Genomic DNA, 23,788 nt, shown 5'->3' with positions numbered 1-23,788 from the left:
TTTAAATGATCTTAAAGGGCTGGCTTATTTTGTTTTTTCTTCCCAGGATAGTTAATACCATAATCAAGGGCCAAGTAGGGTGGGACCTGTTCTAAATAAATCTACATTTCTTATTTATTTCCTTAGAACTATTTTTCAGGTGTTTGTTTTTGTTTCTTATTTTTGTTTACTGGGGTATATTTGAATAAAGAAGACAAGTACAATCTTTCTCTTGCCACATTTGATATATATCATCTATATAAGAAGATTTGTCATATCTATCACATGTGGATACTAATTTCATCAATGTCCTTGGCAGTAAGATATGGAGAGCAACGAGATCCATCTTGGAATTGTTAGAGATGATGGAGTTCTTCATTCCATGGGGCATGCAATTACATTGTGATTATCATTATTTGCACATTATTAGTACCATTCCTAGAACATACCTGGCACTAAGTACTCTTTTGTCTAGTGAATGAACAGATTTGACAAGTGGAAGTATGTTACAAATCCATAATATACAAGATGTTTAATGAGATTCCTGAGAGTTAGGGAGAACCACTGCAAATGAAAGGAATGCATCTCATAAAGAGGGTGACCCTCACCAATCCATCTTCTTAATAATCATTAATTCCTGTGGTATTGCTTGTTGTCCTGTTGATGGTAAGAGGAACAAACTGAAAAGCATAGGAAAAATGGAAAATATGGAAAAGGCTTATCTAATTATTTTTTCTATATATTTTAACAAAGATTTCTTTTTTAAATCTGTTAAATATGAGACCTCACAACACCTATTTCAGTTCCGGGTTGCTCATATTAAACAAAGTGCATAAGCATTGACCTTTGTTCTCTTCAGGTTAATACAGAAATTCTGTGAATTAGGACTAGTGGAATGGGGGTATGGAACATTACCATGCTAAAGTGGAACATTACATTTTCCCAAAGGTTTTTCTTTGGTAGAATATTATTTGTTTGTTGACACTTGAATAATTTATTTTGATTAAATTAAAACTTTTTCTTTTATTATGCCATGGCATTAATGTTCCTTGTAACTGATATCAGAAGAATATTTTATTGCTTATAAGACTGGCAAAGTAGGTGTGTCTTCAGAGCTGCCTGGGGTTAGCAATGAAGAATTGGCATCTCAGTTTTGGTGCATAATGAGGATGACTGCTACCTTTGGGAGTTTGGAAACTAGTCATATGCACAGCATTATAGAGTCTCTAAAATTGATTAGATGTCAAAGATAAACATAAGTTTTGTCAATTAATCAAACTTAAATGATACTTATTGGAAATATACTATAGGTTACCTAAGATCATTGCTGCTCTGAAACCAACTGATGCAATGTGTAGAAGTAAAATTTCAGAGAATTTGGCCATACAGCTCTAAATGGGGACTGCCATGTCTGATACATGGAAATTATTCCTGAATGACTATAAGCTGGTTCATAAAGCAGTGAAAGTCCAGAATTCGTTACATGCAAGAGATATAAACACTTGCTTCTACTTGTGTTCTGCTGTTCATTTATATTTTTTGGCTAATCAAGTTGTAACCTGTTCTTAAATGAAGTCTTAGATGCTTAGTAAGTTTTGAGTTATCCAATTATGGATAATTATTCAATTATTGAATAGCAAATTTTTGGAAATATTTTTTTAAAACTTCAAATGAAAATTTTATCTCTGTATACCTTTTACAAACAACACAGAAATATGAAAAATGTTTCCATTAATATATAGAATTAAATTTTATTGTCTGTTTTTAATAAGTTTTCATGATTTGTATATGTGCTGAGTTGATTTGGGTGACAATCCATTATAATTTTCCACAGAACAAAATAGCCACCCTAGTTCTTTTTCAGGAAGCACAAATAATAGATGTACAGAGTCAATCCCATTCAACATCCCCCACCCTCTTCTTTATGAAGGTAAACACTCTACTGCTTACAGGATAAAATACTTCATAATATTGTATTTTCTATGATTTGAAAACAACCTAAATGTCCAATACACAATAAATATTTAAGTAAGCAAAGGCTCATTTACTCAAAGAAAAATTATGTCTCAATTGAAATGTACCCATAATGAAGATTACTAATAACTAAATACATTTGTATTAATGTGATATAAGGAAACAAGGTGTTTATATATTTAGATATAATATATATAAATAGAAAAACAGATATATACAAAGATATAATATATGATGTATATTATATCTAATGCTTATTTATATTTTAGAGTGAGAAAGAAAGACAGTGCAAGCAGGGGAAGGGGCAGAGAGAGAGGGAGACACAGAATCTGAAGCAGCTCCAGGCTTTGATCTGTCAGCATGGAGCCTGATGCAAGGCTTGAACTCATGACCTGAGCCAAGTTGGTTGCCTAACTGGCTGAGCCACCCAGGTGCCCCCAGGAGTTTTATTTAAAATAAAGCAAAACAAAATATATAATGAAGTAGCCAGAAAAAACTTGCAGCAGAATCTAATAATGGATGTATTTATACTGTGAAGTTTAGGATGGTTATTTTCTACCTTCTCCCACCACCATCCACCAACCTTCTCTAAAAAACATCATATATATTTGTTTTAAGGAAATAATGCATTACTTTGGGATAAACTAGAAAATAAGATGTTCTCTCTCTTCTATAATATATATTACTATTTCTTATTTACTTATTCCTTAACAATACAGAAGGAAAGTACTGGTTTATATTAATTTTCATCATATTATACTTTGGAAAATTTACATATTTCTTAAGTAAACATTGAGTTTTATCAAAACCCCCCAAAAACGAGTTTACTAGATTTTATATATAATCCCTGATATATTACATTATGGTTTCAAATCACCCATAAGACAACTAACTCTATTTTAATAAAATCATATTGCATTATATATTTCAACTTTATATTATACTTTATAATTCAATATTATATATTTCAATAGTTTTATAGATTTATAGATTTATAGAAAGTTTCAAAGATTATATCAAGAGTTTACATAGCTAGCACTAAGTTTCCTGTTTTTAAGCCTTGCATTATTATGGTATATCTATTTATTTCTCATAAGGAATTATCTCAAATGCACTTACTACCAGATAATTCTTTTTACATACCCATTACTTACTATAAAATTGCTAAACATGAGGGCAACTGGGTGACTCAGTAGGTTAAGTGTCCAACTCTTGGTTCCTGCTCAGGTCATAATTTCACGGCTCATGAGTTCAAGCCCCACACAGGGCTCTGTGCTAACAATGTGGAGCCTGCTTGGGATTATCTCTGTCTTCTCTTTCTGTCCTTCCCCTGCTTCACTGTCTCTGTCTCTCTTAAAATAAATCAATAAATTTAAATAAAATAAAATAAAATACAACTGCTAAATATGAATAAAAAATTCTACATTTTGGAAAAATATATTATTAAATTTTTTCAATATGCTGTCATTCCTGGCTAGATATTTTTCAATTAAAAAAATAGTTAAGTTATTAAAATGTTATGCATTGGAATTTGACATAAATAATAAGAAAGCCCAGATGTGGGGAAATAGCAAGGCTGGCATCAAAAATGTAAAGTCATGGCATCCCTAGCATAGTCTAAATGAAATATCTGATGCCAGTAATCTAAAACAAACCAGATTATCCATTTGAAAGAGACATCTCTGTAATAGAGAACACAAGCAGTCCAGATTCAGAAATTCAATTAATCAGACCATCAGCTTAATATCAGCTTGAGTTGTTTGTGCCCAGAAATGTAGCCCTGGGTCCCTACATGCAGTTCATACCACTGACTCTGTAAAGGAATCAGTCACTTGAAAAGATTATGTAGAATGACTTTCTGCTTCTGGAAATGTTGGACATAAAAGATGTGATCTTATGAAATTTAGACTATCGTATTATAAACATAATAATAAAAACAACATTCTAAAGCATAAAACAAAATAAGCAAAAACTTGACCTAATTACTTTATTTTCTAATGCTATGATCTTTCAGACCAATATATCTATTTTAAATTTTAATAGTTCTATCATAATAGGTTTAAGAAAATATTTATGTATTTCATTCCAAAGTTTTACATTTATTTCAAATTTATGTTTATATCATTCCAAGTATTTAATTCCCTTCAGTGTTCATTTAGTGATTTATATACATGGCATGCATGCTGCATAGACAAAGCAAGTTGTATTACAATTTTCATTTCTCTCCAATTAATTTTAAAACTTGAGACAGCAGCAAATTCATCAATCATAATGTTGGAATGATTTTTCAGGCTTACACAGGCACATATGGATATCATTATGGAGGTCTGAATCATTTCCGTTGAGTCAAAACAAATAAACAAACAAAAGACTTTGATGTAAATCTTTGCCATATTTTCAGACAAAAACAAGGCCAAAAATATCAAAAGGTAGAAGTGTTTACTTCTGTTTCTGTACGTTTTTTTAAATTCTTATTTCTTATTATATAGCCTTACTAGTTAGGCTATTATATCCAAATTAATGAATACATTAATATATATATATACCTATAAATGAGAGTGGGCATGAGCGTTATAGTATTACCTTAGAAAGAAAATCTCTTTAGGAGATTCCTGGCATACAGAACCTTTTCATGAAGAAACATAACCCTATTTTCATGCATTGCCTTATATTCTTCCCCAACTCTTACTGAGTTGCTCCCAGAGCATGGGAAAATAACTTCTACTCTAGTTGACTGGATAAGGAATAGACAACCTATCCACTGGACTTACTAATCAATTTCATTTATAAAACTACTTCTCAAGTTGTATAATCTATAATGGAATTTTTAACTTAAAGCTTTGAAGAACTAGGTTTGAGATGCAAAGAAAATCCATCAGGAGAAGGAGCTAAGAGTGAAATCAGTTCAAATAGAGAAGAGGCGACAAAATATGTTCTCAGTTAAAGTAAACTGGACTCCTAATACTTTAGTTCCTTGAAAGCTTTAGATTTTCTTACTGTGTCTGTGTTCTGTGAGATAGTTTTCTCACCTTCCCAATTTATTTCTCTTTTACTTAAAAACATATTTGAGTGCTTTTTCTTACAAGAAAGGAAACCCTGAATGAATATTAACTATTCTAATTAAATAATTGCTGATCAATTAATTAAATATACTTTCAGATATTTTACTTAATTAATTTTGTCTCATAAAATACGGTGGTTTAGAATTATTGGTATCATTGTTTACTAGCATTTCAAAGGGGTGCAAAAATTGTCCACTGGTCATAAAATCACGTTAACAGTAGAGTATGAAGATACAAGCTTGTAGCTACATGTCGCTAAGTTCAACAGAGTTATACCATTTTAATCTGCCTACAACTCAGATATAAAGTTTTCCATTTTACATAAAAACCTTTATAAAACATAGAGCATTAAAATAATATTCTATTTTTTAATTTAAATTATTTTGTGGAATTTTTGTTTCTTCCAGTCAGAGGTAATCTAAGAAAAAAGACTAAGTAAGAAACGTTGAATCTGTTTTCTTTCATAATTGTATGATAATAAGAAAACCCTATACAATATATTAACTACAGTTTTCTTTCTGATAAAATGAAGATGTAAGGATGTATGCAGACTAAATGAAGTGCTATACATAAATACATAGAATACTATCTGGTACTTAAGAATGCTATAATATCATTGTTGTTATTATAACAGTATTATTACGGTTCACTATAAAATCATCCATAAAGAGAAGTATAAACTGAGAAAGTAAACAGAAAAAATTGCTAAATGGAGTTAATACTTCATAAATGAGATCATATACCCATAGGCTATTGGTCAATGAATGGAATTTTGTAGACAAAGAATATGAGGAAGGGAATCTCGAGTTAAAGGAGTTAAATGGACCACTTCCAGAACTGTGACTTACATAATATGTTACACTGACCAGTTAGGAATCGGACACAGTGGGATATAGTGACATGTGGGAAAGAGGAAGGCTGGGCTCCAGAATGCTAGATTCCTTTGCAGAGCGGATTCTTCCATCTAACATTTTGATTTCCTTCTTTCTTATTTTTCTAAGAATTCACTTCCACCAATGATCATCTCTTTCTGATGATCATTACATTTCCGAGCACACAAACACATATCTTAAAGAATATGTTTTGTTCTTTTTGTTCTAGAAGTGCTTATTTATCCCAGCTTAATAGTTCTACAGAATTGTTTTCTAAGTTACTTATTTCTTCATTTTCCAAAAAATTGTTTACACTCATTGTCTTCACTTTTTGTTTGTTTATTTATATACCTTTATTCCTAGATCTTTTTTTTAATGATGAATTTATTCATTTTTGAGAGAGTGAGAAAGCACGAGTGGAGGAGGGGCAGAAAGAGAGGGAGAGAGAGAGAATCCTAAGGCTCTGCTCTATCAGCACGGAGCCTGACACAGGGCTCAAATACACAAACTGTGATATCATGACTGGAGTTAAAATCAGAAACTTAAACAATTGAGCAAGCCAGGCACCCCTGGATCATTTTTAATCTGCTTTCTATTCCCTGTAAGGATAGCATAATGTCATAGACAGACAACACATTTTGAGAAGTAGACACTGGGAATTCCACAACTGCTTCTGTTAACATTAGATAATTGACCATGGAAAAGACTAGTCCCTTGTTCAGCTTCATTTTCCTCATCTGTAAAACATCATTGGTATCATCCTAAACTGTGGTTTTGATGTGAGAATGTGAATGCCTAATCAAGATAAAATACCTAGCATCATTGGAGGCATAGATTGAATGAATGGCATTTGTATTTAATTCTATTTCTTCCTATGAGTTTCCACAAGTGTTGCTAATGCTTTCCCTTGAGAATCCTCTCCCTAAAACACTTTCTTCCTTGCTTTTAATGAATTTCAATCTCCTTCATCTTTTATACCTTTCCTTACTTCCTCTTTAGACACAACTCAAGAAACTTATGTATTTTCCTTAAGCAGTATTAGCCAGTCCAGCACGTTAAACTATTATCTCTATATAACTTCCCAAATTTATATTTCTATCTCTAGAGTTCCATGTCTGATCTTTATTCCAAGCACTGGTCTACAATATCCAAAATATGAATACCTGAATTAACTATCAACCCTCACAAATACATAAACAGTCTGTTATACACACTCAGTCTGTTTCTTCCCCTTCATGTGCCCTAGCTCTCTGTTATCATTTTGGTGTCATTTCCATCATTTCATATTGTAGTAGAGTGAATAGTGGTCCTCTAAAGATGTCTGTGTCCTAATCTCCAGAACTTATAAATGTGTCACCTTACATGGCTAAGTGATTTGTGGATGATTAAATTAAAATTTGGAAGTGAAAAAATTATCCGGGATTATCTTGATCTTGGACTTCTCAGCCTCCAATACTGAGAAAATAAGTGTTTGTTTGTTAAGCCACACAGTTCATAGTATTTTTGTTACAGCAACCTAAAAGGAACTAAGACTATGATTTCACAAATTTTTATAGGGAATGGAGTCTAAAAAGTAATGATAATATTAAAATAAGAACAGAACAACTTGTACTCAGGTAAAGCAAAAATGCAAAGAATTTAGGCAAATGTCACAGGTTTAGAAAATATTAGAATGAAAACTGAAGCTCAAATTGCTTATTATGAGCTCAATGACTTAAGGAAATATAATATTGTTACAAATTAGAAGTGTTCCTCTTAAATTTTAAAGACTTTGACTTTTAAAAATGACAGACTATCAGTAACTGTTGATAAATTTGATAAAGGATATAATTATCTCAAATTAAAGAGCCTCTAAAATTCAAATTTCCTGTTATAAGACTTGTAGTAGCTTTAGGGATTTTCAGTTTTAAAATTTAACACATAAATTGTTACTGCTGATTATTCTTGTTTAGTTCAAAAATAATACTTAGCAGTGCACATACCCTAGACCCTACCTCAGGCCTACTGAAGGTCAAGGTTGAGGCCATGTCTCTATTTGTAACAAGTTCATCAGATAAAGTTTTATAATTAGAGAGAAGTCTTGAGATATTAGGCTGTAGAAACAATCACATAAAGACCTATTACTTTTCCATAAAGTACACTTGCTACGTAGATAGTTTCTATCTCAAAAAAAGAACTTTATTTTCCTCAACAGTCAAACAAATATTAAACATACATGTAAGATTTTCCAAACTTAAAAATTTTAAAGTAAATAATAGCAGGAAGCATTAGTATTGATTTACTGGTTTCTATTTCCTAGTTTGAAAAAGTTAGTTTCTCTCTCTTTCTAAAGCGACATGTAGTTAGTGGAGTGGTTTACAGGTTAGAAGGTAGAGAGGATCTTTGATGAAACTTTCTCAAGTCACATTATATTCATTCACCACTAATTACAATGATATGGTAAATATGAGTCAAGATCAATGATGTATGTAATATCATCTCCACTGGTCATTTTAATAAATAGGATTATTAACTGAGAAGTAATCAAGGATTGTGAGGATTTTTGAAAAGGTTTTCTCTTTAAAAAAATGAACATACAATTCAAATAAATTGCATTTCAAAACTTGCAACTTTCTTTTATATTGTTTAAATTAAAGCATCATTCTTTCTCTTTGCTATAATAATAAATATATTGATAAATAACAATAAAATATTCCTTTGCTTTCTCTTTGTATTATGTCTTTATGCTAAACTAAAATTAGCCACATTTCACCAAGGTTCTTAAAAATGTTGAAATGTGGATGCTATAGAAAAACTAGTAGATGCCCTAAGAATTTGATTTTTATTATAGGAAATTGATTTTTTAAATTAAAACTTTAGTTAGTTAACATACAGTGAAACATTGTTTTCAGAAGTAGATCAAAGATTCATCACTTACATACACCTTCCAGTATTTGTCACAGGGCCCTCCTTAGTACCCATCATCCATCTAGTACATCTCCCACCTCCCTCCCTCTGTCAACCCATAGTTTGTTTTTTATCATTAAGAGTCTCTTATGGTTTGTCTCTCTTCTCTCCCTGCCATCCCTTCCCATATGTTTATCTCTTTTGTTTCTTAAATTCCACATATGAGTGAAATCATGTGGTAATATTCCATGGTACCTATATACCACATCTTCTTTATTCATTCATCAGCTGATGGACATTTGGGCTCTCCATAGTGTGACTAATATTGATAATGCTGCTATAAACATTGGCTTGCATGTACACCTTCAAATCTGTATTTTTAAAGCCTTTGGGTATATACATAATAGTGCAATTGCCAGATCATAGGGTAGTTCTACATTTAATTTGTTAAGGAACTTCATACTGTTCTCCACAGTGGCTGTACCATATTGCATTCCTACCAAGAATACAAGAGGGTTCCATTTTCTCTGCATCCTAATCAACACCTGTTGTCTATTGTGTTGTTAATTTTAGTCATTCTGACAGGTGTGAGGTGGCATCCTATTTTGGTTTTGAGTTTTATTTCCCTGATATTAAGTGATGTTTAGCATCTTTGTATGTGTCTGTTGGCCATCTGGAAATCTTCTTTGAAAAGCGTCTATTTATTTTCCTCTGTCCATTTCCTAACTGGGTTATTTGAGTGTGATAAGTTCCTTATAGATTTTGGATACTAACACTTTGTTAGTTATGTCATAAGCAAATATCTTCTCCCATTCTATAGGCTGCTTTCAGTTTTGGTGATTGTTTCCTTCACTGTGCAGGAGCTTTTTATTTTGATGAAGTCCCAATAGTTTATGTATGCATTTGTTTCCCTTGCCTTTGGCAATATGTCTAGTAAGAAGTTGCTCTTGCTAAGGTCAAAGAGGTTTCTACCTCTGTTCTCCTTTAGGATTTTGATGGTAGCTGTCTCACATTTAGGTCTTTCATCCATTTTGAATTTAATTTTGTGTATTGTATAAGAAAGTGTTTAGTCTCATTTTCCTGCATGTCACCATCCAGTAAGAAAATGATTTTCAAACACTCCTTCCTTAGGGGACTGCAGAGGGAAAAAATATTCCTGGAAAGTCTCCATGTTAATTTGTGGATTCCCAAATTTTCACAACTTTTCAACAAATAACTGAAACGTAAGCATGCTAGGAAATGAAATACTCTTTATGGTTGTCTTTCATTGCTGGACAATGTGTCCAGTGACGCAAGACTGTTAATTATGTGATGTTTTAATCACCTCTTTTTTTCCTTTTCAGTGAAGAAGTAATGTCCACCCTGGGATTATAGAGATAACCAGAAACATGATACCTGACACTTGACAGATAAGATACATAGCGGCTTATAAGTTACACACACTCACAGCTCAGGAAAGGAAAACACTGCACTCCAAGCAGGGCCACACAAGGGCTGCAATCTGGAAGAGAATGAAGAACCAGGGGAAGACTCATAAGAGGGTAAGGTGTCCCCTGAATCCCCCAGGATGATGTGTTGGGCTTGTTTGAACCATTCTGTGAGTTGGCATGAAAGTGAAGCTTGCTACTGAATAAATGATAAGGAGAAATTTCACCTGGTCTATTTAATAATGAGGTTGCTGTTGTTGTTGTTGTTGTTGTTGTTGCTATTGTTATTGTTGTTGTTTTGGTCTGGGAGATGTTTTAATGGGAGCAGAGAGAAGACATTAAACATTTGGTTAGGCTATTTGAGGCTTTCCTAATTTCACCAATCAAGACACTACATAATATTGGATCTTAATTTCAGACATTAGGCCTAAGATGACAGTAAAAAAAAAAGTCCAAGGATTAATATAGTAAATTTCTACCATGCCAAGAGTCCAAGGCAGGTTTGTGTAATTCAAATAATCAGAACTGGAAACTCTAATACATATAAAAATGGAGCAAAGGCATTTCCCAGAATATAAAACAGAAATCTATATTCCTGATGGGTATTTGCTATATTCAAGTCATCTGAGTGCAATTGTTTTGAGTTATTAAAATATTGGATTGGGATTTTATTGGATGTGTAGATTACTTTGGGTAATAATGACATTTTAACAATGTTTATTCCTCTGATCCATTAGCATGGAATGTTTTACCATTTTTTGTGTCTTCAATTTCCTTCATAAGTTTTCTATAGTTTTCATCATACAGATATTTTACATCTTTGGTTAGGTTTATTCCTAGGTATTTTATGGTTTTTCGTGGAATTGTGAATTGGTTCAGTTTCTTAATTTCTCTTTCTGTTGTTTATTCTTGGTGTGTAAAAATGCAACCAATTTCTGTATGTTGATTTCGTACCCTGTGACTTTGGTGAAGGCTTCTGGTGGAGTCTGTCGAGTTTTCCATAAAATATCACATCATCTGTGAAAAGTGAAAGTTTGGCTTCATCTTTGCCAATTCTGATGTCTTTTATTTCCTTTTGTTGTCTGATTACTGATGCTAGAACTTCCAGCACTATATTAAACAACAGTGGTGAGAGTGGACATCCCTGTCATATTCCTGATCTCAGGGGGAAAGCGTTCAGTTTTTCTCATTGAAGATGATATTAACTGTGGGCATTTCATAAAAGGCTTTTATGATGTTTAAGTAAGTTCCTTCTATCCTGACATTCTCGAGGGTTTTTATTAAGAAAGGATGCTGCATTTTGTCAAATGCTTTTTCTGCATCTATACACTGGATCATATGGTTTTTATTTTTTGTTTTGTTAATATGATGTTGATTTGTGAATATTGAACCAGCCCTATAACCCAGGAGTCAATCCCATTTGGTCATAGTGGGTAATTCTTTTCATATGCTGTTGAATTCGATTTGCTAGTATCTTGTTGAATATTTTTTCATCTGTATTCGTCAAGGATATTGGCCTGTAGTTCTCTCTTTTTTTGCTGGGTCTCTGTCCAGGTTGGGAAACAAAGTGATGCTGGCTTCATAGAATGAGTCCAGAAATTTTCCTTCTATTTCTATTTTTTGGAATAGTTTGAGAAGAATGGGTATAAACTCTGCTTTAAATGTCTGGTAGAATTCCCCAGGGAAGCTATCTGGCCCTGGTCTCTTATTCTTTGGGAGGTTTTTGAATTGTGATTTGATTTCTTCATCAATTATGGGTCTGTTTAGATTGTCTATCTTTTCCCGTTTGAATTTTGGTAGTGGGTGTGTGTGAAATTTGTTCATTTCTTCTAATTTGTCCAGTTTGTTTGCATATAATTTTTCATAGTATTCCCTGATAATTGCTTGTATTTCTGACAGATTATTTGTAATAGACTATTTTCATTCGTGATTTTGTCTTTTGGGTGCTCTCTCCTCTTTTTGAGTAACCTGGCAAAGGTTTACCAATTTTGTTTATTTTTTCAAAAAACCAACTCTTAGTTTTATTGATCTGTTCAACTGTTTTTTTTTTTGTAGTTCTATATTGTTTATTTGTGCCCTGATCTTTATCATTTCTCTTCTTTTGCTGGGTTTGGAGTGCTCTTGCTGCTCTGCTTCTAGTTCTGTCAGATGCTCTGTTAGATTTTGTATTTGCACTTTTTCTAGTTTATTCAAATAGGCCTGGATTGAAATGTACTTTCCTCTTAAGACTGTCTTTGCTGCATCCCAAAGAGTTTGACAATATCCAAATCATGGAAAGAGCCTAAATGTCTATCAACTGTTGAATAGATCAAGAAGATGTGGCTTATATATACAATGGAATACTATATGGCAATGCAAAAGAATGAAATCTGGCCATTAGTAGCAATGTATGTGGAACTTGAGGGTGTCATGCTAAGTGAAACAAGTCAGGCAGAGAAGGACAGATACCATATGTTTTCACTTATAAGTGGAACAGGAGAAACCTAACAGAGGACCATGTGGAACGGGAAATGGGAAAAATAGTTGGGGAGAGGAAGGGAGGCAAACCATGAGAGACTCTTGAATACTGAGAACAAACTGAGGGCTGATGGGGGAGTGAGATAGGGGAAGGGGAATGATAGGCATGGAGGGGGGCACTTGTTGGGATGAGCACTGGGTGTTATATGGAAACCAACTTGACAATAATCTATAAAAGAAAAAAAATCAGGAAAGAAAGTAGAAAGAATAAAACTGCCCCAGGTCACAAAAAATTGGAAATTCATTATTCTTTAAGCAAAATTATTTAAAACTCAGAATAAGTGACAAAGTTCTACTTTTCAAAGTCATTCGCATACACATTAAATAAAATATAGGATAAAAATAATACTATATCAAAATGATCACTTTGTTCACTTGTTCCTTCTATTTTTAGAAAATTAACAGTAAGTTTTACTAAGTTCTTATCAACAAAATTAGTCTTAAAATATTTTTTTAATAAAAAGGATTGTTTTCTCTTGTCTCAAAAGATGATTTAGATGTACCACTAGTGACTTGGAACTAGTTTCAACCTCATCATACTTTCTCTTTCCAAAGACATATGCTAATAAGTTCCCACCAATATTGTAAAGATAAACTAAAAACACTTTGCATAAATGAAATGGCATATAAATGCAAATTAATAGCACTAATTTATGTTATAATTATATATAGAATCTTCCAATGTGAAGCACCATCTTAAGTTAGGATACATTCCCCAGGGTAAGATAAGGATAAAAGAGTTCACAAAAGGACACATAAGATGATTAAAGTAATATGAAACTTACACACATACAAAAGGAAAGTGGCGGAAGTTAAGATTATTTAGCCTGGAAATGTGAAGAGATAGAGTGAGTATAATTGAGTTATTTAAGATTTTGAAGTGTATAGTAAAAACTGATAAGATCCTTTTTCATATGCTATTCCATACTACAAGAAGGAAAGATCACTCAAAAACTAATGGAAGGTTAATTTAAAAGGAACTAAAGTAAATGCTCAATCTTCACGTAGTGTAAAGTCAAACCACGTAATTCAATACCTTAGGAGATTACAGATAAAAATACAGAGGCTACATTTTATAAATAGAAAAAGAAATGGACATATTTTAGCCAAGTAATTTTCCACATTAAATGGAGAAAAATCAAAGCATATGTCCAATGCAATTAAATGATGATCATCAGTTTCAGTAAAATGGCTATTCCACTCAAAATTTAGGTATGGAATTAGAGAAGAATGCTGAATTTTTATCATTCTTGAATCACTTGTAATTTCATTTTCAAGGAGGAAATAATTGAAACTGTCAATGTGCCTACACCTCATCATCACCATACTCCATATTCATTACATATTCTTTTGTCCCATGCTAATGTCCTGGATTCATTTTATTAACTTATCTATGCCATGATATAAGCAACTGATAAATATTTGGAAGCACTGCTACAGAATCAAATGTTATATATTAAAGTTTGAATTTTTCAAACTTATTTTATATTAAAAGTTATAGGAATGAATTAAGTGAGCAGATATTGTGATCTTAAATCATTCAATATTTTGTACTGTTTTAATCATCCACACTAATACTTTAGCAATTTCAATATTGTTATTTGCAAATGGAAGATGTGTTTTAAGCACTCATACACTTTTATGAAAAGCAAATTTATGAGAAATAATTATTTCTTTTAAATGTTTGATGCTTTTAAAAATGGGAACCAGGGGTGCCTGGGTGGCCCAACTGGGTAAGCTCCACCCTTCTGCTCAGGTCATGATCTCATGGTTTGTGGGTTTGAGCCCCGTGTCGGAGCCCCGTGTCGGGCTCTGTGCTGACAGCTAGCTCAGAGCCTGGAGCCTCTGTTGGGATTCTGTGTCTCCTTCTCTCTCTCTAAACCTCCCCTGCTTATGCGCTCTCTCTCTCTCTCTCTCTCTCAAGAATAAAACATTAAAAAAATGAGAAAACCAAAGTAAATATATGAGGCTGAATGCCAAAACGTACATTTAAATACAGATAGTACAGATATATTATTTCTTATTTTATTTCAATATAAGAAGTTTAAAACAAACTATTATTTAATATAAAATTTAAACATCAACAAATGTGATATTAATGTCACTAAGTATAACTTCGAAAATGTTTTGAATATGAAAGGCAGTTATACTTTGACAGGGAGAAGGTCTACAATTTTACTAGAACAAACGTTCTGGAAAAAAAAATCAATAAACAGTCATATTGACTCTTGTCTTTCCTACTGGAGAGACTGACTGCACAAGGATCAGTGCATTTCTATTTGGTTCTCAGCTTCTTCCTTGGGCCGTTTCTTGATGTGAGAGAATTATAGGATACAAGAACAATCCAAAAAACCTGTTTTAGCTGAAAGTTGATTTTATTTTAACAGCTCAAAATTTAGTGACTAAGGCTTTTGCAGAAATGGGAACTTGAACAAATATTCTATTGGCCAGATATTTTAGGATTTTCAAACTTGGATAATTCAAAGCACAGAGTCTGATAGCTGTGACTTTAAGTCATATCTTCCAATAGCTAAAACCAAAAAATGAGAAACATTAAGAAAAAACTTGATGAACACATTGAGTTCTAATTGTGAAAAATGTGGGAGAAAGTTAGAAAACAAGTAGTATATATTCTGAAACAAAGAATAAATGTTTTGTTATGTTTTTTGTTAAGTTTTTCCATGCAATAAATGCATGCTTTAATTATTATTACATATTTGGGGTATTTTTCTCAAGTTAGAAAAAAAATCATTCTCATGAGGAAAATTTGAAAAGTATGGCTACATAACCCATTTTCAAAGATTAAACAAATTTTAGTGTCGTTTAAAGGAGACTTAAGCTGTGAATATGTGCTTCAAGGATATTGCTAAATTTTAATATAATGAGGTTATAAAAGAAATTTAAATTTCCCAAAGCACTTTCTTACATATTGAAACTTAATTGCCCCACCATAATATCGTTAATGCCATCATATTATGATTTATATGCCAACTTATGGTTGCCTTTGTCTTGTAATGATATGAATGTTATCCAAATACATTAAAAATACCATTAGAATTTATACTAAGAAAAATTTTATTAATTCAAATAATTTTAATTCTAATTATTTCTTTCTGTTAAGAATATTATGATCAAGTCTATAGAAAATTTAAAATGTTTTAATTCATAATGCTTTAAAAATAGGGCATGGTAAATATATATCCCTTTGACAGAATGAATCAACTTTATATATATTTTGAATAGCCATTACTTTTTAATAAGTTTTATTATATTTTTAAAATAACAAAATTTTATGAGGTAAATTACTTCAATTTTCAGCCTTTGAAAGATCATTTACACAGTGGTCATACCTACTTTCATCCCCTCTAAATGAGGGTTCCTTTTTCTTTATATCCTCACCAAAAAACTGTTGTTCCTTCTTTTTGATACTAGCCATTTTGACAAATGTAAGGTGATAGATCATTGCAGTTTTGATTTGCATTTCCCTGATGATTAGTGATGCTGAGCGTCTTTCCATGTGTCTGTTTGCCACCTTCATGTCTTCTCTGGAAAAATGTCAATTCAGGTCCTCTGCCCATTTTAGTTCGATTATTTGGTTCTTTGTTTTGGTGTTGAGTTGTATAAGTTCTTTGTATGTTTTGGACATTAATTTATCCTTTATTGGATATATCATTTGTATATAATTTATCCCATTTAGTAGGTTGCCATTTTGTTTTTTTGATGGTTTCCTTCAAGGAAAACAGTACGGAGATTCCTCAAAAATTAAAAATAGAAATACTAGATGATTCAATCATTCCATTCATTGTTATTTACCCAAAGAAAATAAAAATACTCATTCAAAAAGATACCCTTATGTTTACTGCAGCGTTGTATACATTAGCTAAAATATGAAAGCAAGGTAAGTATCCATCAATAAATGAATGGATAAGTAAGATGTAAGGTATATACATATGTATATGGGATATTTGTGAAATATTACACACCCATAAAAAGACAAGATCATGTCATTTGTGACAACCTGGATGGACCTGGAGGGTATTAGGCTAAGTGAAACAAGGTAGACAGAGAAAGAAAAATACCATATAATTTCACTTATATGTGGAATCTAAAAATATAAGTGATTACACAAACATGCACACAAAAAGCAGAATCAGACCTATAAATAAAGACAACAAATAGATGACTGCCAGAGGGGAGTTTGATAGAGAGATGGACAAAACGGTCAAAGGAGAGTGGGTGATACAGGCTTCCAGTTATGGAGTAAATAAGCCATGGGGATAAATGGCACAGCAGAGTGGATATAGTCAAGGCTATTGTAAGGTTGCATAGTGACATATGTTAGCTACATTTGTGGTGAGCACAGTATAATGTATAGGGTTGTTGAATCACTATGTTGTATACCTGAAACTAATATAACATTGTGTGCCAATTATTCCCTCTCTCTCTTTCTCTCTCTCTCTCTGTGTATACATAATTTCTTATATGAGTACTTATAGATTAGAAAACTTAGGGAGCCTTAATGACTATCCACTTTTCAAAAAAAGCTCCCATCTTTGTTATATCTTATATGTCCTTATTTTAATGAGGAAATAATGATAATATAAATGTGGAACTTATAGAAAGAGGTTATTGGTAGAGATTTTTATGACACACTGAAACTACAGAGATAAATTAAAAACATCAATATCAACTGCTATTTCTAATGAGAGATTCACTAACAATTATGAACATATATTCTTATACAGGAAAATATATATTATTCTTATATGTTATATATATTATTATATATTTAATCTCCTAAATATAGAAGATATCTATCTATCTATAAAAGTCTATATATAGAAAAATAGAGGTTGTGATACATAGCAGCACATGTGATAGTGGTAGGCATGGAAGGTTTGAAACCACATTCTCTAGGTTCCCTGGATCAGAGGTCATCTTGCAGAATGGATTTCAACAAATCCAATTCTCTTAATCAGACAGAACTTAAACCTCTGTCTAACAGAGAAGAAAAACAAACTCCCCTACAGAAAAAAAATTATAATACAAAGAATCCATTGTTATGTATTTAATATATATGAAATATTGATATCCTTTCTATTTACTATCTTGCTATTGTTGGTGATGTTGTTGCTCATGTTAATCTTCTTAGTTAAAAGGATCACTCATGTTATTGGTCTTCTTAAATTAATTTTACTTTAAATATTACATTTCTCAACCACATTTTCTATTAATTGTATAAAACAGGCTAAAATGAAATTGAGATAAGACTACTATTTTTCTAGTTTATAGTAATTTCTCTATTTACTGATCACTTATGTTAATAATGCACCATTTTAAACATATATTATGCTTTACCAAAATGATTCATTAGCCTATTGTTTTGTTCACAAATTACCCAAGTTACCTTCTTTTTGTAACTACTGTTTATCTCAAAGTTTTGTCCAGTGACCATTTGCATTAATATCACCAGATACATTTGCAAAAATTCACCTCTTTGAGCACTTCTGCAGACCCACTACATCAGAATCTCTCAAAATATACATTAGGGATTTATAGAACTCATTGGGCTGATATCTGAGAAATCATGAAAAGGAAGAGAGCGAGAAAGAGAAAATTTATTTTAGCTTTCAGTTCAGCAAATGTATCCTTTCATGTCTTTTGTGTCTTGACAATATGCAAGTCCCAATAATGCAAATAACAATGAGAGAGAGATAATTATGATTCTTTTCCTCAAAAGATAAATATGTTTCATAAAAAGAAGGCTATGATACTTACATCCAAATATTAGGCATAAAATAATAAAGCTAAATTATATATATATATATGTGTATATATATCCCCAGGGACCATTTTAACAAAATGTGTAAGCATAAGCTATATTTAGTACTGATGTAATACAATAAGGAAAAAGGAAATTCAGAGATGATGACAGAATTCTATGAATTCTTTCCAGTTACAACTGTTTTCATCAGTGTTCCTCATACTATGTGAGATAGCTTTACATGAAAAATGATGAGAATACTTAAGTGTACACATTATAATACACAAAACATTAAAAAACTATGAATTTATGGATATTTTGACCTAGGAGGGGACTCTTATGGGAATGTCTTAACATTCTAGCTTGTTCTGACCACCTGAATCACAGACCTGATGCTTAGGTAGGTTTATGATGGGTTCAAATATGTACCAACTTAATCTTCTGCTATAGCTATTCAGATGCCTGGCTAGCATAAATAAGGAAGGCTCCATTACATTTTTGTCTCTGAAGTTTTTTTGTTTGTTTGTTTCTTGAGAGAGAGCGAGAGAGTAAGAGAGAGTGAGCATGCGTGCAATGAGCAGAGGAGGGGCAGAGAGAGAGAGGAGAGAGAGAATCCCAAGCAGGATGCACACTGTGAGTGCAGAGCCCCAAGGCAGGGTTCAATCTCATGAACCATGAAATCATGACCTGAGAAAAAAATCAAGGTCTGTCACTCAACTGACTGCACTACCCAGATGACACTGGTCTCTGAATTTCTGCACACAACTGTAATCTGTTAGATCATATATTGAAATAAGATTTCTAGTGATAAGCAGATAAGCAAAAACCATGATGAGCAATAATTTGGTAGACAATGCATTCAGCATCTAGTAGATATCTACCATAAGTAATGTGGTCAGAGTATTTTCAACAATGGAGGCTATAATAATTTTATTCTTATGCATTATTTAACTAATTTATTGGACAAGAGATTCGAATCATCAAGAATTAACAGTATCTAACAGTACTGAATGATAATGAAAAGTTTAGACAAGTTCAACAGACAGAAATCTACAAAGTAATTGTCCTTCTGGTAGCATTTACAAATTGAGAACAAAGAAGTTGATTGTGAAGTTGTTATTTTTAAAGCAACTGGGATTTTAAAAATGTTTTATTACTAATAAGACCTAATAAAGCATAACTAGAAATAAAAAGTGTTTTAAAGCATTAAAATTATTAGTGAAATAACGTGCTAACCATAGTCAAAAACAGGTACAGAAATTCTGACATGCAAAAACAACTTAGAGGGGGTGAATTGAGAATAGTGTGAAAAGAGGAAGCAAAAACAAAAAGAAAAACAAAAGCAAAGCAAACCAAACAAACAAAAATCCCTGAGAGTTTGTATAGGATTCTAGGTTACTGTGTATTCTAAAATCTGGGAAGAAATAGAAAAATAAAACTCTTTTAAAATTTAAAGACAGACATTGCATGCTCATGGGTTGGAAAAACAACTCTTGTTAAAATGTCTATCTACAGATATAACGTAATCTCTATCAAAAAACCAATAGTGTTTTTCACAGAACTAAAACAAACAATCCTAAAATGTGTATAGAATCACAAAAGATCCTGGATAGCCAAAAACAATCTAGAAAAACTAAACTAAACAAAAACAACAACTGGAGGAACCACGATTCCAGACTTCTAGTTATATTATGAAGCTTTAGGAATCAAAACAGTATGGTAGTGGCATTGATATCAAAATAGACACATACATCAATGGAACAAAAGAGAAAACCCAGAAATAAATATGCAATTAAATGCTCAATTAATCTTTCACAAAGGAGTAGAGAAGACAATCTCTTCAACAAATTGTCTTGGGAAGACTGGACAACTATATGCAAAAGAATTAAGCTGGACCATGTTCTCACACCATACACAAAAGTAAACTCAAAATGGATTAAAGACCTAAATGTGATACCTGGCACCACAAAAATCTTAGAAATGAGCACAGGGAGTAATGTCTCTGACATCATTCATAGCAACATTTTTCTAGATATGTCTCCTGAGGCATGGGGTATAAAAGCAAAAATAAGCTATTCCAACTACATCACAATAAAAGGCTTCTGCACAGTGAAGAAAACAAACAAAAAAACTAAAAGACAACCTATGGAATGGGAGAAAATATTTGCAAATGACATATCTGATAAAAGGTATCAGATACCTCTAGTATCCAAAACCTATAAAGAACTTATACAACTCATACAACTCAACACCAAAAAAACCTCAGACAAATAATTCAATTAAAAAATGAGAAAACATGAAGAGACATTTCTCCAAAGAAGACATACAGATGGCCAACAGACACATGAAAAGATGCTCGACATCAGGGAAATGTAAAGCAAAACCACAGTGAGATATTATCTCATACTTGTCAGAATTGCTAAAGTAAAAAAAAAAAAAAGCACACACACACACACACACACACACACACACGCACACACACACACAAGAAAAAACAAGTGTTGGAGAAGACTTGGAGAAAAAGGAACACTTTTTCACTATTGGTGGGAATGCAAAGTGGTGAAGCCACTTTGGAAAACAGTATGGAGTTTCCTCAAAAAGTTAAAAATAGAACTACCTTATGATCTAGTAACTGCACTATTGGGTATTTATCTAAAAGTACAAAACATGAATCCAAAAGGACACATAAAGTCCTATGTTTACTTCAGCATTATTTACAATAGCTAAATTATGGAAGCAGTCCAAGTGTTCACTGACAGATGAATGTATAAAGAAGAAGTGATATTAAAGGAATGTTATTCAATCATAAAACAGAATGAAATCTTGTAATTTTCAATGAATGGATAGACTTAGAAAGTATAATGTATACTTCTTTGACAAAGGCAAAGAAGGGCAAATAGCATATAATTTCACTCATATGTGGAATTTAAGAAGGAAAACAAAGAAGCAAAAGACAAAGAACGACAAAGAAGCAGACTTAACTATAGAGAACAGACTGATAGCAGAGGAAAGGTGCATGAGGGGTGTGTGAAATAGGTGTTGGGGATTAAAGACTACACTTATCAGGATAACTACTGAATATAGAATTGCTGAATCACTATATTATACACCTGAAACTAATATAATACTGTAGGTTAGCTATATTGGAATTAAAAATAAAACTTAAAAAAACAAAAAAAATAGAGACAGGCTTAAATATAGGACTAAATTAAATTAAATTAAACCAATATAAAAAGTACTATAGTATTAATGCCATGGGGCTTATTTATAAGAAATTCACAGAGAAAACATGTACCCTGTAATTTTTCCTTACTTACAAACATTTATTTGCCCTTGTGAAATAAGGTCTTAAAAACAAATATATTAAAGTAATTTTGGAAAACTGAACATGTAATTGTTTAACTCTACCAGTAATTAAAACTAAGTGTGTTGTTTTCTATCTATAAAAGTAATTCTATGAGAGCAATATAAAAATTTTAACTGATTATTTTATTTGACATCAATAATTCTTTGAGTGCTGAAGCATGAGATATGAATGCTCATCTATTAGTTTTCATAACTATAAAAATGTAGTGGGTTGTAAAATTAACCAGAAAAAATTTTAAGTGCACCCTTTTTGAAAATACTTACAGTATTGCATTTAACTGTATGCTCACTTATAGCTATTTACTTTCACATTGTGCATATATGTAATTTAATAGCTCTAAAATTATTGATACTTTTAAAATTAAGAGTAAATAAAATAAGGTTTTAATATATTTAATTACTGTTTGGTTTCATGTGGATAATTGCCATTAGCTCTTGAAATATAGACTTCCAACCCATAATCTACTATTTGTAGAATATAGTCCAATTACATACAAATAGGACATTGCCTATATATAGATTACAATTTGAGATGTATATACACATACAGTTTTTAAGTAAAACACGTAGTTTGTAATCTTTTTGTGTTTCACAACTAATATGTTTTCCATATCATTAAATAGAAGTCCATGAGTGATGCATTTAAGTGCAAAAGATCTACAGAAAAGTTCTTCATCATTGCCATTATCAAAATAGAAAGAAGTTTAAATATTTAGATAAGTATTATAGGTGTATGTATACATACAAACTCAAATTACATATTTGTATATGTATATGCAATTTCAGGATAGATCTAGTAATATTTTTGATCATCTTTTTTAATCTACACTCTTTATGCTTGCCTTTGAATAACTGTATGTGAAAGCCAAATACAAGTTTCCATGTAGAATGGCTGGAATCCTATTTATAGTGATTACATTTCTTAAGGGATTATATAATAACTGAAAGAAAAATAATCTCAAACCTCAGATGTAAAATGAGAATATAACTTAAATATTTGAGAAAAGAATTGTGGAATATTCAAAGATATTGTCAATTATATCACAGGATACCTATTATACTATTATTAACTATATGTACCATTAATATCAGGATAAACATACTTTTTAAGAAAAAAAATCAGTGTCATGCATCTGATCACATAGTTTGTGGCAAAGATATGTTTTGAAAGAAGAAATTAAACCCCCTTGTTAGGGTGTGTTATTTGCACTAGAGAATATTTTATAAAAGAAAGTCAGAGTTAAAATAAAATTTTAAAAAGACAATACCAAGAGTTGACATAGAAACCAACCTACCAGAACTTTTATTCATTGATGATGGGAATATAAAATAGTATGGTTTCTCTGTAAATTAGTCTGACAATGTTTTATAAAGTTAAACTGTACCTACTGTATTATTAAAAAATAAAAACTTGCTCATAAAAAACCCTATATGAAAATGTTTATAGTAGCTTTATTTATAATTGCTGAAAATAAAAAAAAATGTCTAACTAGTAATTGGGTAATAAATTGCAGTACATCCATATAATAGAATCCTATTGAACAATAAAAAGGAATAAACTTAATATACATAATAGCATATTGAATCTGCAAGGCTATATAAATGAAACTGGCAAGATTCAAAAGGACACATACTGAATGATTCTATTTATATAAAAATCAGTGATTGCCTATGGTTTGGGGTATGAGAGGGAGTGATTAAAGAGTGGCAGCACAAGTAAATTTCTTAGGGCAGTGGGACTGAGCTATAACTTCCACTCCCATGGGAGATATATATCTCTATTTGTCAAAATTCACTAGAAGTGGACACCCAAAATAGTAAGTTTTACTGGGTGTAAGTTAGATAGATATGATAGAAAAAAGGAATCATGATTTTAAGACAATGATCAACATATTCCTCTTTCTTATTCCCAATTTCCAAAATGCAAATTACGTTGTTCTT

General features: G+C 31.7%; 2 long non-coding RNA genes across 6 annotated transcripts in view; one reads left to right on the top strand and one right to left on the bottom strand.

Annotated features, from left to right (window-relative positions):
* LOC115297005 overlaps positions 1-23,788 on the bottom strand; it is a 288,338-nt gene that overhangs the window by 35,418 nt on the left and 229,132 nt on the right. The gene's annotated exons all lie outside the window — the stretch shown is intronic.
* The window catches only part of LOC115297006, an 82,858-nt gene that overhangs the window by 46,018 nt on the left and 13,052 nt on the right, over positions 1-23,788 (top strand). Inside the window, exon 4 of one of the 3 annotated variants that reach the window (XR_003911207.1) lies at positions 10,117-10,314. The exons of the other annotated variants lie outside the window; for them this stretch is intronic. This is a non-coding gene — a long non-coding RNA (uncharacterized LOC115297006). The remainder of the gene's footprint in view (positions 1-10,116; positions 10,315-23,788) is intronic. 3 annotated transcript variants of the gene reach the window in all.

Source organism: Suricata suricatta, chromosome 7, assembly GCF_006229205.1.
Source record: "Suricata suricatta isolate VVHF042 chromosome 7, meerkat_22Aug2017_6uvM2_HiC, whole genome shotgun sequence".
Classification (NCBI taxonomy): domain Eukaryota; kingdom Metazoa; phylum Chordata; class Mammalia; order Carnivora; family Herpestidae; genus Suricata; species Suricata suricatta.
The sequence above is the reverse complement of the archived record's forward strand: the minus strand, read 5'-3'. Positions and strand labels throughout refer to the sequence as shown.